The sequence below is a fragment of the Lotus japonicus genome, chromosome 2 (assembly GCF_012489685.1).
Source record: "Lotus japonicus ecotype B-129 chromosome 2, LjGifu_v1.2".
In the NCBI taxonomy this organism is placed as follows: Eukaryota; Viridiplantae; Streptophyta; class Magnoliopsida; order Fabales; family Fabaceae; genus Lotus; species Lotus japonicus.
This window is the reverse complement of record NC_080042.1, coordinates 28,178,284-28,193,571: the sequence shown is the minus strand read 5'-3', so window position 1 is coordinate 28,193,571 and position 15,288 is coordinate 28,178,284.

Here is a 15,288-nt window from a genome sequence, read left to right as displayed (position 1 = left end):
ACATGGTACGTGCTAAGTGGGTAATCTAGGATGTGTGATGCATGCTTTATATGCTAAGTGCTGCGTGGTTATTTTAGAATGTGTTGATATATGACATGTTTGTTGATTGTGCTGACTTAATTATGTCCTTGCACTGATATCTGTGATTCTGAGTAGTGAGAATAGCGGGCAGGTCATGCCGATTTTATTTTGAGATTTTGGGGAAAGTTTGATAGGACGAATGAGATTCGGGCCTTGTTATTGTTTTAGTGGATCGAGACATTCTCTGAAAGTTATTTGGGATTAGGAGATCCTTAAACTCATAAGTTCTGCGATAAGACAAAATGGAAATTATTTTATAAGGAAAATTCATAAGACATTAAACAACCTCTAAATCTTCAAATAATGATAACAAAGTCGAAAGGAAGCTTAGGATTCAAATCTTAGTTGTGGAAAACGAGAAGTGTCGTCGGATCCAAGTGTTGAGAAAATTTGTAAGTTCTGAGTATGTTGATACTCCTTCGCTCTTTGAGCAGTTTGTTTAGCCATTCAAGGGATGAGCCGAGAAGCTTCACTAAGGCGTGAGACCTTGTGAATGCGTGATACTTCACTGAGGCGTGAGACCTCGTGAAAAGCAGGGATCTTCACTGAGGCGTGAGACCTCGTGAACAACATGAAACTTTATTGAAGCGTGAGACTTCGTGCAAGTGTGTAAATTCACTGAGGCGTGAGACCTTGTGAAAGCATTAAACTTCACTGAAGCGTGAGACTTCGTGATTGTATAAGACTCCACTGAAGCGTGAGACTTCGTGGGAGCATTGATGACTCGAAGAGTTATCGTGAGTGTTTGCACTCATTTTATGATTAATTGTATTTTGTCGCAGAATCGACTTTTACCTTAGGGTATGCTTTTAGAGACAATAAGTTAGCTAGAACACATGGCGACGTGTCGAGTGAGGTCGGAGACGTTGTTTGGCTAATCACTTTGCATTCATGCATACATTTTGAGGTATTAACATGAGACGAACTTCGGACCTCGGTGGATTCCAAAATGGTCATAAGACCCGGATTTCCGCGTAAGAGCGCTATTAGGGGACTCTTAGTAGCAGACCGAAATGGCAGACCTTCGGGTTCACTGCTGATCTGGCTACCTTTGTGTGGTGTAAGAGGCACGCGGGCCGAAATGGTCCCACCGTGGCTGGTGTTAGGGCTGATCCGTTGATGCCCATCCTTTTTTCGGAATGCATTTGGTTAACTGGGTTAACCGTCATTTGCATTTCATGCAACATGCATACTGACTTAGTTGCTGAGTGTGTTTGATATTTGTTAATCCTACTTTATGCATGCTATCTGTCATTACTGTCGTTTATATTCATTGTGGAATATGCAACCCTAGGATGTTATCAAGTGAATGTCAAGTAATGTAAGACCCAAGTTTTTAAGTTTATACCAAGTGAATAAAATTCTTATTCACGATTAGGTTTGATGTATCGTGAAGGGAAACCTGAACAAGAGTTTACTAAATGAAATAAATTTATGAAGGAGAAAGTTCAGGAAAAGTCTAAGGATTGTATCGAAGTCGATAAAAGTTATAGAACGATCGTTATACGCTTAAACCTAGGGCAGAAACCCTAGTAAATAGCTAGTTTACACTTAAAGTCACGATGGAAATTAATTCCAAAAATCTTCAGAGAAATGTTAGAACTTCTCTTATTCCGTATACGACAATCGTTTCGAGGCGAAACCCTAGAATCTACGAACGTCCGATTCCAATCCTCGGAAGTTTGCCGAAACTAGAACCCTGATAGTTCAAAACCCTAAAATCAACCAACAATGAAGACTTTTTCTATTCGGAGCTTCAAATGAAGATTCTACACGCGTACACCCATTTCTCTTGATGATTTCAATCTTTCTTCAGAAGGAAGTTTTCTATTCCGACATTCGATGCAAAAAGTAACTTATCGGGTAAAATAGTTTTACACCGGCTTTGCATTAGTCACCTAAAATACAAAGAAACCTCTTTTGAGTTTTGGATTTATGTCGCCAAAACCTATCTTAGAATTCACGGAGAATGAAGCCGGAAAAATCAGATTCGCGAAGAAATGAGAAAAAAACACAAAAATCTTACCCATTTTCTCTTCAAAGGCTGCGAGTTTCACAAGAGGAGGAGGAGAAGAGATTTTCTTCATTTCTTGCTTGATCGTTGATCCAACAGTTGCTGCTTGAAGGTATCGAGGTATAGTCGCTAATCCTTACCTCTGATCGTCTTTTCCGTAGCTTTTCTCTATGTCTTTCTGTGCTCATAGTTTTGAGGTTTCTGCAAAACTATCCTGATAACTTCATTTTTGATTCTAAACATTTTCCCTACGTGCCCAAGAGAATGTTTAGCTAATAATACTGCGCTGATTCTCGAAAAACTACCGTCGAGTTTCAATTCTGCTTAAAATACCCATTTTGGTGCAAAGCTTTGTCCTTTGGGCTGAAAACTATCGCCTTAGCTTAGTGCTAGTAGGATTAGTTGTCATAAATGTCGTTGGTGACATCCCCATCCAATTTGCTTTTCGAAATTTCAGTTTTGAAATTCTGAGCAAAAATATTGAATCAAGTTTGATCGAAGAAAAATCGACCCACCTAATTACCAATAGTGGCCGAGACTACCCTAGGAGGAGGAAGAAAATTCTTTTTCGAAAACTTGTCCTTTCGCGCTAGATTATCGTACCTCGGAGTATATGCTACTTCGTGTAACCTTAGTGGGTATTGATTACTGAGTTTCTGATAGTTTTTGATGGAATTCTGTGGTTTTACTCTAAAGGTCCTTTTGAGGATTTTCCTGAAGAGCAAGGAGTTGATTGTGTAGGAACGTTTGAAGAGAACCCTGGAGAATCTACAGGTGAGGGCTACTCACTGAATCCTTAGTTAATGCTTAGGGTCGATGCTTTCGACATTGATTTACTGTTTATGCACTTGTTTGTGTTTGACTGGAAAAAATGTTTTTTGAGGCTTCGGCTGACAATGTAGATGATTCATCTACTGAATTTTTTGAGATTGAATTACATGGTACATGCTAAGTGGGTAATCTAGGATGTGTGATGCATGCTTTATATGCTAAGTGCTACGTGGTTATTTTAGAATGTGTTGATATATGACATGTTTGTTGATTGTGCTGACATAATTATGTCCTTGCTCTGATATCTGTGATTCTGAGTAGGGAGAATAGCGGGCAGGTCATGTAAGACCAAAGATTTTAAGCTTAGGATCAGTGGAAGAGATTTCCATTTATGACTAGGGTTGATGTATTGTGAAGGGAAACCTGAACTAGAGTTTACCAAATGAAATAAATTTATGAAGGAGAAAGTTCAGGAAAAGTCAAAGGATTACATCATGATCGATAAAAGTTATAGTACGATCGTTATACGCTTAAACCTAGGTCAGAAACCCTAGTATATAGCTGATTTTCACTTTTAGGCACGACGGAAGTTAATTCCAAAAATCTTCAGAGAAATGTTAGAACTTCTCTTTTTCCATATATCACAATCGTTTCGAGGCGAAACTCTAGGATCTACGAACGTCCGATTCCAATCATCGGAAGTTTGCCGAAACCGAATCCCTGGTATTTCAAAACCCTAGAATTTCTCGACAATGAAGACTTTATCTATTCAGAGCTTCAAATGGATATTCTACACGCGTACACCCATTTCTCTTGATGATTTCAATCTTTCTTCAGAAGGAAGTTTTCCATTCCGACATTCGATGCAAAAAGCAACTTATCGGGTAAAATAGTTTTACACCGACTTTGCACCGACTTTGCATTAGTTGCCAAAAATACAAGGAGACATCTTCTTAGCTTAGGAATTCCTTTGCCAAAACCTATCTTAGAATTCATGGAGAATGATGCCGGAAAAATCAGATTCGCGAAACTTTCATTTTCCCGCGAATTACCATTTTCTATATATAGCAAGCAAGTGAGAAAAAAAACACAAAACTCCTCCATTTTCCCTCTCAAGGCCGCGAGTTCATCAAGGAAGAAGGATAAGAAGATTTTGTTCAATCCTTGCTTGATCGTTGATTAATCAGTTGCTGCTTCAAGGTTTCGAGGTATAGTCGCTAATCCTTACCTCTGATCGCTTTTTCCATAGCTTTTCTGTAGAGTTTTCTGAGTGGATAGTTTATGGGTTTTTGCAAAACTATCCTGAATCTTTCATTTCTGATTCTAAACCTCTTCTATATGTGCCCAAGATCACTTCTGCCGGATTAGATTTTCCGTTATGTCGCCGGAATTCCGCCGGAATCAATTTGAGCCCAAAATACCCATTTTTGGAGTTTTTGAGGTAAAGCTTCAACCTTTAGGCTAAAAACTATCGCCTTAGCTTAGTGTTAGTAGGATTAGTTGTCATAAACGTCGTTGGTGACGTCCCTGCAAAATTTTATTTTTGGGATTTCAGTTTTGAAAATCCTAAGTTAAAAATCATGACCAAAATACCCCTGCGACTGTTTTTGATCCGATAATTTTTCCGAGTTCAGAATACCCTTAGTTACGGCTTATGAAAGCATAGGAACCAAGTTTGATCGAAGAAAAATCGAACCCCACAATTAACCAAAGTGGCCGAGCCCTATTAGGGGGAAGGAGGAAAATTTCCTTTTCCGAAAACTTGTCTTTTCGCGCTAGATTATCGTACCTCGGAGTATGTATTGCTTCGTGTAACCTTAGTAAGTATCGATAGCTTAGTTTTCGATAGATTCTGATAGTATTTCTGTGACTTTGCTTTAAAGGAACTTTTGAGGAATTTCCTGAGGAGCAACGCTTTGCTTGTGAGGAAGAGTTAGAAGATAATCCTGGAGAATCTGCAGGTGAGGGCTTCTCACTGAATCTCTAGTTAATGCTTAGGGTCGATGTTTCGACATTGTTTACTGTTTATGCACTGGAATTGTGTGTGATTGGAAAATGTTTTCTGAGGCTTCGGCTGACAATGTAGATGATTCATCTACTGAATGTTTTTGAGATTGTCTTACATGCTATGTGCTATGTGGGTAATCTAGGATGTGTGGTGCATGCTTTATATGCTAAGTGCTAAGTGTTTATGATGCGATTTATTGATATATGACATGTTGTTGATTGTGATGATTTAAATATGCTCTGTACTGGAATCTGAGATTCTGAATGGTGAGAATAGCGGGCAGGTCATGCCGATTTTATTTTGAGAGTTTGGAGAAAGTTTGATAGGACGAACGAGGTTCGGGCCTTAATTTTGTTTAGTGGATCGAGACCTCCTCTGGAAGCGACTTGGGATTGGGAGATCCTGCAAATGTATAAGACTTGCGATAAGACAAAAGGGAATCTATTTTATAAAGAAAATTCATAAGACCTTAAATAACCTCAAAATCTTTAAGTAATGATAACAACCTCGAAGGAAGGCATTGGAAGTCAAATCATAGTTTTGGAAAAACGAGGAGTGTCGTCGGATCCAAGTGTTGAGGAGTTTGGTAAGTTCTGAGTATGTTGGTACTCCTTCGCTCGTTGAGCAGTTTGATAGCCATCCAAGGGATGAGCCGAGAAGCTTCACTGAGGCGTGAGACCTTGTGAATGCGGGATACTCCACTGAGGCGTGAGACCTTGTGGAAAGCATGGAACTCCACTGAGGCGTGAGACCTTGTGAGAGCATGAAACTTCACTGAAGCGTGAGACTTCGTGAGAGCATTGGTGACCCGAAGAGTCATCGTGAGTGGTTGCACCCATGCATATACGCGATGAAGTGCCAAGCAGAGTACTTCGGTATAGCAGGAAGTAACGATCAGCCATGCAGAGTTGGATCGGTCCTGACTATACCTGGCACAACAGGAGGTAACGATCATCCATGTAGAGTTGTATCGTGCCTGTTGATGTCCGGCATAGCAAGCAGAAATGGTCAAACCATGTAGAGTTTGTACCGTCTTGACTATAGCCAAAGGTGATAAGCGACGCCCGAGCAGAAATGGTTAAACACGAGGCTAGTGTTACGACCGTCTCGAGGTGCCCAGCCTATAAGTGGCAATACCTTTGGTTTGTCCCGTCGCCAAGCAGAGTGACGTTGTTGTTTTGTTCCGTCGCCAAGCAGAGTGACGTTGTTGTTTTGTTCCGTCGCCAAGCAGAGTGACGTTGTTGTTTTGTTCCGTCGCCAAGCAGAGTGACGTTGTGGATTTGTTCCGTCGCCAAGCAGAGTGACGTTGTTGTTTTGTTCCGTCGCCAAGCAGAGTGACGTTGTCGGTTTGTTCCGTCGCCAAGCAGAGTGACGTTATTCGGATAAGCTTTTAGAGACTTTAATTTACCTAGAACACGTGGCGACGTGTCGAGTGAGAGTCGGAGACGTTGTTTGACTAATCATCCTGCATTCATGCATACTGATTTAGTTGTCGAGTGTGATTGTTATTTGTTAATCCTATTTGGAACATGTTAATTGTTATTATTGCTGTTAAGTTCATTATGGAATATGCAACCCTAGGATGTTATCCCTAGCTATAAGCCTAAGTGGCTATTCTCTTATCTATATCTATTGGTGCTATTATTTATGTAATTCTTTGGAGTTGACCCTCGCGTCTTCTGTGTGTGCTTTGGCGAACAAACGCCCTTTGTCAGATGTCTTTGGCGGGCTGATTCATGATGGTTCATCCTTCGGGAGGAACTAGGGTTGAGATGCGGGAACTGGAGCGTATCGCGGTTGCGAGAGGAGGACGGATGGTGTATGTAGACTAGGTCGTTCTAGATTTCGAATTCGGACGACGATCATGCTAGCATGTAGGATTGGGTGTTAGTGTGAGCTCCTCGAGATGGGATTAGTGTAGGAGTAGAGTCTTAGCTCTGACCGTTATGTTTTCTTTTTGGAGCAGGGTAGTTTCCCGCCGATAGCTTTTTGTGTGGTTTCTCTACGGGAATCACAGAGAGTTAGTTGGGCTAGGAGGTCTTGTTTTAGGCCATCTGGGCTGACTCATTCTCATTTTTGAGGGTTTGTGTTGCGAAACACTTAACCTTTTCTTTTGGATTGTACATTTTGCCTACGGGCGTTACACTTTTTTCCTTTCCGTCAATGGAGGTTACTCGTGACGAGGTTTGCTACTTGCAGCGGGGGCTGTAATTATTATTGTACATTAGTTCTGTTATCTTTGGTTGGGAGTTTATTTCTTTCAGTCTTTGGTTCTATATCGAGGAAAAAAAATATATTCACGTTTTTCCGCTTAAACTTTCTTTTTGGTTACTAAAGTGACGCCACCGAAATCGGGGTGTTACAGGAACGGGGTACAGATTCCAACTGTCGGAATCGAAGGTGAAACCCAGAACAAAGGAAGAAACCAACAAGGCTCTCTACACAACATACAAGCCTGGCTAGAGTGACTACAAGGTGGTGGATGTACATCCAAAGCTGAGGGTATGGCACAAGATTCTGCTTCACTACATTAATCAGCGGCCAAAGGGAAGCTCACCAGACTACATCAACTTTTGTCAAAAAGTGATGTTGTTCTTCATTCAAGACCACAAGAAGATCTGCCTTCCTTTCTTCCTGTTCTCTTACCTAAAAGAGTGTATCAGGAAATCCAGAACCACTGCTTCTATCAAGTCTGCTATCAAGTACATCCCCTTTGGAAGACTGCTTTCAGATCTATTCATTGAGAGCAAATTCATAGAAGATCTGATGGCGACAGGATGCACAGAGGATCTGTCGACCATTGCTAGTGATGTCTTCACCTCTACATCTTTGAAGAAGATGGGACTAATCAAGACAAAGGTTCCTCCTGTTCATGAAGACACTTCTGATGAAGTCAGACACAGAAGAGTCCCTCTGGTTGATTTCCCCCTCTGGTCCCAAGCAGATGATCCAACTGCCATCTTGTGCTACATTGATGATTTGAGGAAACAAGGGTACGAGATAGATGTGGACGAGTTCTTCAGAGAACTGCCACCAGCACCAGAGTATGATTCTCCTCCCAAGAGGAAAACTCAGTGAAAGATCATCTTGGAGGAATCCCCTGAAGAGTCTGATCCCTCTGAAGCTGTTCAGAAGAAAAAGAAGAAGGCTGACAAGCCTAAGAGGAAGCACGAGGAAACCACCAAGCCAGATGCTCCATCTGATGGTGATAATGATGATGCTCCTTCTCCTCCAAAGAAGAAAAAGAAGCAAGTGAGGATTGTGGAAAAGCCAACCCGTGTGGAACCTGCTGCTGCAGTTATCAGAATGGAGACTTTTGCCAGAGTTACTCGGTCTGCCGTGCGATCATCAAGTAAGTCTGTTGTTATTGATTCTGATGATGATTTAAATTCGCTTGATGCACTCCCCATCTCTTCACTCCTTAACCTCACTGCCACCCAACTTACTCCTATTCTAGAGTCTGAACCAGCTGACTAAACCACTTATCCACCCACTTCACCTAGGTCTTCATTTTTCCAACCTTCCCAACAAGAAGCACCTCTTTGGAACATGCTTCAGACTCCAAGACCCTCTGAACCTACCTCACCCATAACCATTCAATACAACCCACTAACCTCTGAACCCATTATTCTCGAATAATCTGGACCTGAACCCAGAACTTCTGATCACTCTGTCCCCAGAGCATCAGAACATCCTGTTCGCAAAACCATTGATACAGATTCCACAACTCCCTGTCCCTCTGTATCTTTTCCCACCAATGTTGCTGACTCCTCACCTTCTAATAACTATGAGTTTGTTCGCAAATTTGTTCAAATTGCGAAAGAGAAAGAGTCTGTCATTCCAGAGTACTATCACACAGTACCTAGCCCAAGGAAATACCCTGGACCTAGACCAGAACGTCTAGTTGACCCAGATCATCCTATCCAAGCTGATCCTTTGAATGCAGCAGACCCTTCAGCTCAACCCATTCAACCAGAACCAGAAAACTCGGTATCTAACCCTTCTTCAGTTAGATCACCAATCCCTCAAGTTGAAACCTCTGTACCAAACCTTGAGACCCACACCTCAAATGTCCAAACTTTAGATGTTGGTTCTCCTCAAGGTGCCTCTGAGGCAAATAGCAGCAATCACACCACTTCTCCTGAAACCAATCTGTCCATTGTTCCTTATACCTACCTCAAGCCAAACTCTCTTCTTGAGTGCATCAGTGTCTTTAATCATGAAGCATCACTGATGATTCGCAATGTGCAAGGTCACACTGACCTTAGTGAGAACTCTGACTCTGTTGCTGAAGCATGGAATCATCTGAGTAATTGGTTAGTTGCTCAAGTTCCTGTTATGATGAGTCATCTCACTGCGGAAAGGGATCAGAGGATTGAGGCTGCTAGGCAGCGGTTCAACAGAAGAGTTGCTCTGCATGAACAACAGCTGAGAATTGAGTTACTTGAAGCTGTTGAGGAAGCAAGAAGAAAGAAAGAGCAAGCAGAAGAAGCTGCACGTCAAGAGGCTGCAAAAGTTGAAAATGCAAGGTTAGAAGCTGAAAGACTACAAGCTGAAGCTGAAGCTCACAGATGTCTAGCTCTTGCACCAATGCCTTTCACTCATGCTGATTCTCGTTCCACTCAAGATCCTCACACTGCTCAGGATGTTCCCTCTACCTCTACACAGCCAAGTTCTTCCAGACTTGACATTTTGGAACAACGTCTCAACTCTCATGAGACTCTGCTGATGGACATGAATCGAGCTATTCAAGAACTTCTGCGTCGCTCTGAAAAGCCCTAGTTTTTAGGACTTCTTTCGTTTTTCTTTCTTAAATTATGTTACTTTTAATTTAAGATATTTGCATTCAGTGTTATATTTTGTTTACTCCTTATTTCTCATTGCATATATAACATTGTGTTTGCAAAATTTTTTCTTTATTCATATCAATCATGTTTATTACATCATACATTTTTCCCTATCTAGAATTGAGGATCCTTCCTCATTCTTCTGCATTCTTGGCGCTGCTCCACTCTCTCCTTCTCCAGACGATCTAGTGAATACTCTATGTTGCCGAGCTTGATGCTTAGCTCATCTCTCTCCAGACTATCTTCTGTCGTCTTGAGTCTCCTTTCCACTGTTTCTTTCTCTTCCAGCAGATTCAGCTCCAGCTGGCAAAGCTCCTGAATCTCCTCCACGAAGCAGAGGAACTCCTTCAGATCTTTCTCCATCTCTGGACCAAGATCTTCTTCCAGCAGTGTTTTCGTCAGCTCTTGTATGGTCTTCGTATCATCAGGATGCCTAATATTGAGGAACATATCTTCCTCAAAAGCCTTCCTTCTGAGCTCTTCTAATGCAATCCTGTATGATCCCATTTTCTTATTTGGAATTGATCGGGTTGTGACGCTTACCCTCTTCTAAATCGCTTTATATAAGCTTCATTCTCTCCTTGGAAGTTATTGCTCCTACAGTTTCTCGAGGTTAAGTCCTTGGTAACTGAAGCTTCTCTTTACTCCCGTGACCGGTGGTAAACGTTCTACACTCGCATTAACTCCCTTCTTTAATTCGCTTATTTCTCATTCATGCATAATTTATTTCTCCATCCTTTTGAAACTTAGACCTTCTCTAAGGGGGAGTAACCTGTACTTCAAGCTAAGTTTTTCACACCCCATGCTTTTTGCTTATGACAAAAAGGGGGAGTCACCCGGTTTTTGATGTCTAAGCTGTGTTAGTGTGATTTTTTTTCTTTTGGAGAATTTAAGAGTTCCACCTTTATGACCATAGATGTGTCACTGGGAAAATACAAGGAATACATTTCACTTCTTCTGAAGTGATTCTGTTTGACTCTGATACCACTTATTGTTAACTCTGAATACTTATGCGCTCTGATTATTTCATTTCATCTATGTCATGTATTTTCACTCTGAACTCTTATATTATTTAGCTCAGAATCTAGACATATCTAACGTTTTCATTAAGTCTTAGATTCAGGGGGAGCTATGCTCTGAATCAAGCTGTGACTTGGATTCAGAATGAGCAAAATAAACTATTCACATCAGGATAAGTCTAATTCTATTTCTCTAAACTCTGAGTGAATTCTGTTTATTGTTTAAGAATTGTTCATCAAAATACTTGGTTTTGTCATCATCAAAAAGGGGGAGATTGTAAGATCAAGTTTTGATCGAGTAGTACAACTCTATGTTTTGATGATTACAAGTTAACATTTTAGTATGAACAATTATGGTACTCTAACGTTTTTTTCTAAGTGTGCTATTGTAAGACCTGGATTTATAGAACAAGTTAATTTCCGACTCACGGGTAGAATCAGTGTAAGCGTGACAGGAGTTTGATGTTCGAGAAAGATTAATGAAGAAGAAAGTTCAAGAATTGCTTGAGGAATGTTGCGTAGTCGCTGTAGGAATTAGTGCGAGTCGTCTGCACATCTGCCTTATGGCGAGAGTGTCCAGAATAGGCAAATTGCGCTTTTAGAGCAACGTATTAAGTGAGATTTCAAATCCTTGGAAAATTTAAAGGTTCTCTTTATTTAAAGGTTCTCTTTACACCGCATTTCGGATTTTAGATATCGTTTTTCCCAAATTATAGAAATTTGTTTTGAGTTTTGGAATTCTGTCGCCAGAATCTCTCTTAGAATTCATCGTGAACGTGCTGCAAAAATCGGAATCGCGAAATTTTCATTTTCCCGCGATTTCACCTTCCTATAAATAGCCAAAAATTCAAAATATCTTCTCATTTTCTTTCTTCAAGGCCGCGAGTTGTGGATAGGAGAGGGAGAAGATTTTTTCGGCGAAACATGACCGATCTTCGCGCAGTTCGTTCCTTCTTCAAGGTATCGAGATAACTAGCTTGATTCTTACCTCTGATCACTGTTTCTACTGCGTTTTCTCTAGCTGTTTCTGTGCTCAAAGTTTCGAGCTTTTTGTAAAACTGTCCGTTTTTCCTTATTTCTCTGTTGGGTTATCTTCTCTACGTGCCCAAGAGCCTAAAACCTTCGTCGGTATTCGCCGTTATGGATCGAGTTGTCAAGGATCTGAAAAACTGTTTCAAAACCCTTTTTGTTGCACATTTCGAAACTTTACTGTCGAAAAGTCGTAATCTGACTTCGTGCCTTTAGGATTAGTTGTTACGAATGTCGTTAGGATCATTGCTGTCAAATTTGTTTTCCGAAGTGATAACTTTGAGGTTTTGAGCTTTTATTTTGGACCAAAACGCCCCTGAACAGCCGTATTTCGATCCGATTGTCCGAAAATTTTTCCGACAGTTTCTTTGCCTTAGTTCTACCCTAAAACTACCTTGTAAACAGATTATATCGAAGAAAAAGAGCCGGAGCCCTTTTTCCTTTATGGCCGAGAGCTATATCAAGGGGGGGGGAGTTTTTCGTTTTCGAAAACTTGTCTTTTCGTATCCGATTGTTGTGTTCTGAAGCTTTAATGCTTTGTCTATCGTTAATTGGCTGTATTGTGATCAAGCTAATCGATTTTTTTTGGATTTTTGCTTTGTTTTCTCCGAGGTTCAGTTGAAGGAACTTTGGGTTTTGCAGAGCATTTGTGTGAAGGGAGTTTTAACCAAGAGGCTGGAGCAGCTCGAGGTTAGGGCAACTTACTATTAGCTATGACTGCATGATAGGCGTCGATGAATTCGACTTATGCTTGTTTTGATATTGATTGTGATGATGTACTGATGTTATGATGTTTTCCATAACTGTTGATGTTGAGATGTTATTGAATGGTGCGTTTTGACGCGACTTCGGAGTGGGGAATCATTGAACTGGTGATCTTTGATATTTCGGGTTGGATGAACAACCCTAGGCAAGTTCAAACTTGGGGTTTGAGACTTAGCCATTTGCTCGTATTCTTAGACTTTCCCCGGGAACTTCTTTTGGTGGGTTTTTGGGAAACTTAGACTTTGAGAAATAAACTCATAACTTGACTAATTCAATTCGAAATATTTTTATTAACGAATAATCATAGGAAAACTAAAGGGGAAAATAATTGCGAAAGACGGGGAAAAGTCGACTTTTGTTGTGGGTTTTGGAGAATTGCTGGACACCAGGGGGGGAGGTGAGCCACGGTGATGATTGAAAGTCACCGAGTACTTTAGTACTCTTGTTGTTGGAGTTGTGTTGTATTGATCGACACTAAACTCTTGGGTTTTGTTATTGGAGTTGTGTTGTATTGACCGACACTAAACTCTTGGGTTTTCTTGTTGGAGTTGTGTTGTATTGACCGACACTAACTCTGGGTTTTGACTTTGGGTTTTGTGGTTGGAGTTGTGTTGTATTGACCGACACTAACTCCGAGTTGTGTTGTATTGACCGACACTAACTCTTGGGATTTGAGTTTTGGGTTTTGAGCTAAACACTTGTGTTGTGAGGACGATTCGATGTTTGGCTAACCATATTGCATCATGCATCATTTGGTGAAGAACGGGAATGCTTCACCGATGCATTATTCGATGAGGAACGGGAATGCTTCATCGATGGTGAGGAACGGGAATGCTTCACCAATGCATCATTTGACGAAGAACGGGAATGCTTCGTCAAGGATGAAGAACGGGAATGCTTCATCCATAGTGAAGAACGTGAATGCTTCACTAGTGGCGAACGGGAACGCATCACAATTATCCGGATCATATTGAATTGCATTTCACGCATACATTCATCCTGACTGGAATTAAGTAACACAAGAAAGGGGGGTTTGAATTGTGTTCTTAAAAATTACTTGTTAAAACTTTAGTTTATGAAAAGAAGATAAGTTCTTAAGAAAATTGTTCTGGTGACTTTTCAAAAACTGTTTAGTGCAGCGGAAGTAAGTAAATAAAGCAGAACGATCAGCACACAGGAATTTATACTGGTTCACCCTAAACGATTGGGCTACGTCCAGTACTTGGCCACCACCAAGATTTTCACTAGCAAGTATCAAGGACTTCTCCAATACAAGTATTAGACAGGACTTCTCCAAGTATTATCACGGACTTCTCCAAGTATTGTACAGGACTCCTCCTAGTATTATCACGGACTTCTCCAAGTATTGTACAGGACTCCTCCTACAATCAACAAGATTGTTTGGCTCTACAGGAAATCTCTTCTCAAAAGAGTTGGTGTAGACAATTTATGGCACTGGAACTCTCAAGTGTTTTGGGTTCTGAAAGGACGTTGGAATACACAAGAGTTCAGAATCTAAGAGAGAAGTAAAAGAAGAGGTTTGACTCTTTTAAGGTTTGGTATTCTCTCTTGATTTAGCAGAGGTATGAGATCGGATTTGACTCTTAGGAATTCTGCTGTGAGCTTTTAATGCTTTGAAGAATGTTTTGATTAACTGCTCTGAGTTCTTTCTTTTCTTGCAATAAATTTCTCTTCTTATCTACTTCAATCTTCAGATATGTCCTTTATATATGATCTTGCTAGTTGTGTAGCCGTTGAGACACAAAATCTGGCCGTTGTTTGTAGCCGTTGTGAGTGTCATCTAACCATTGATTCAAATCTCCGGTTGGTAGCTTCATTAAATGCATGCTGCTGTTCAAAACTATCCTTTAGCCAAAAAGGTGTACTTTGTCAGCTAGTAGGTGGTGATAGCTTTGGGCTACTTTGCAGAAGAGAGACATTTTGGAAAAGTGATGTTGACGTGTTGTCCTTTTTCCTCTTCATTGGTCATCGAGACTTCTCTCTTCAAAGATAAATCAGTTTGCACGTGACCAGATTAGTTTCCTTCTGACTAGAGCATGGGGCAAATAGTTGAGATACAATTTTGACTTTCCCGCTCAAAGACTTCTTCTGAAATTCTGAGGTATGACGTGGCATAGAACGATACAGAATAAGTGTCTTCCTTGTTTACTGGACGATGTGGTCATATCTTGCGTAAACTTCTTTTTCCTTATAAGGCTTAGACATATTCGTTGAAGCATGCGACCTTATACTATATATATTTCCTGAAAAATGTCATTAACATCTGGAATTAGATTTTAGTATAGAAAGGTATTTATAAAAATTGTTAGGATCAAAATAAGATTGAAACACGTTGTAACACGTTTGAACTTAACAATCTCCCCCTTTTTGATAATGACAATTTTTATTGAAAAGGATAATGATCAAGAGTAAAAAGAATTTATGCTCCCCCTAAATTGGGTAATATAAAAGTTAAAACAAAACTTTTCAAATCATATTACTCCCCCTGAGTTGTATTACTCCCCCTGAGTTGTATAAAACTTTGGTGTTAGGTTAAGGAAACAACCTTGAACTTGATCTTAAACTTTTCTATAATTCCTAATTCCTATTTTCTCCCCCTTTGGCATTATTAAAAAGAAAGGGAAAAGAATTTAGAAAGGTATAATATGCATAGTAAACATGGCAAACGTTAGTTATAAAACAATAAGCATAACCCGTAAACATGGCAAACGTTAGTTAAAATATGCATAACCA